The following is a 1307-nucleotide window of genomic DNA, read 5'->3' as shown; positions in this document are numbered from 1 at the left end:
TGAGGAATATGGGTCCTGATATTGGGGCAGCTTGGAATGTTCCTCCTGATGACCACAGAATGTGAGCTCAGATCTACAGGGATGCAGAGATCACATAGGATCCTAAGCTGAATATGGGCCCCAGACCAAATCAAATTGATGGGGTTTACAGTCAACAATATTTATACACCTTTCCCATATTAGGGAGCTGCTCTCTTCCCTGATCCAATTTTCTGTTCCTTTTCCAGCCATGACATCATCTCCCCAGACAACAACTTGGATCTACCTGCATATCAGATTTCAGGCTCAGGCAAAAAAGAAAAAGAAAAAGAAAAAGGGAGCCAGGTGGTGGTGCACCTGGTTAAACACACACATTACAGTGCACAAGAACCCAGGTTCAAGCCTCTGGTCCCCACCTGTAGGGGGAAAGCTTCACGAGTGGTGAAGTAGGGTTGCAGGTATCTCTCTGTCTCTTTCCCTCTCTATCTCCTCCTCCCTTCTCATTTCTCTCTGTCTCTAATAAATAAATAAAAATAATTAAAAAAAGAAAAATCAAACAAACGAAAGAAAAAAAGAAACTAGTATAGCCACAGGCCCTTTGGAATATAACTAAAATATACCTACTAGCTAGCTACAAAATGGAGGACCTCCATACTCTTAATCTGAACTATTGATTGGTCAACAATTTGTTTGGCTTTATGTGTTAACTCTCTTTTCAGCCACCTGGTTCCAGATGCTAGCATGATGCCAACCAGACTTCCCTGGACAGACAACCCCACCAATGTGTCTGGAAGCTCTGTTTCCCCAGAGCCCCACCCCACTAGGGAAAGAGAGAGGCAGGCTAGGAGTATGGTTCAAACTGTCAATGCCATGTTCAGAGGGGAAGCAATTACAGAAGCCAGACCTTCCACCTTCTGCATCCCACAATGACCGTGGGTCTATACTCCCAGAGGGTTAAAGAATAGGAAAGCTCTCATGGGAGGGGATGGGATACGTTATGGTAGTGGGAATTGTGTGGAGTTGTACCCCTCTTATCCTATGGTTTTGTCAATATTTCCTTTTAAAAAATAAAAAAGCCCTTTCACTTTTGTTAGTCTTGTAATTAAGTCATTTTTAATGGAAGGTGGCTTGAATTATAATTTGATTGCATAGCTTGCCTGATTTTTTAAAAAAATGTTACTGTGGAACTAAGAACAGCTCGTATATTTTTTTATTTTTATTTATTTATTTATTTAAGAATGGAGATATTAACAAAACCATAGGATAGGAGGGGTACAACTCCACACAATTCCCACCACCCAATCTCCATATCCCATCCCTCCCCTGAT

The sequence above is a fragment of the Erinaceus europaeus genome, chromosome 2 (assembly GCF_950295315.1).
Source record: "Erinaceus europaeus chromosome 2, mEriEur2.1, whole genome shotgun sequence".
NCBI classification, from domain to species: domain Eukaryota; kingdom Metazoa; phylum Chordata; class Mammalia; order Eulipotyphla; family Erinaceidae; genus Erinaceus; species Erinaceus europaeus.
Note: the sequence above shows the minus strand (reverse complement) of the source record.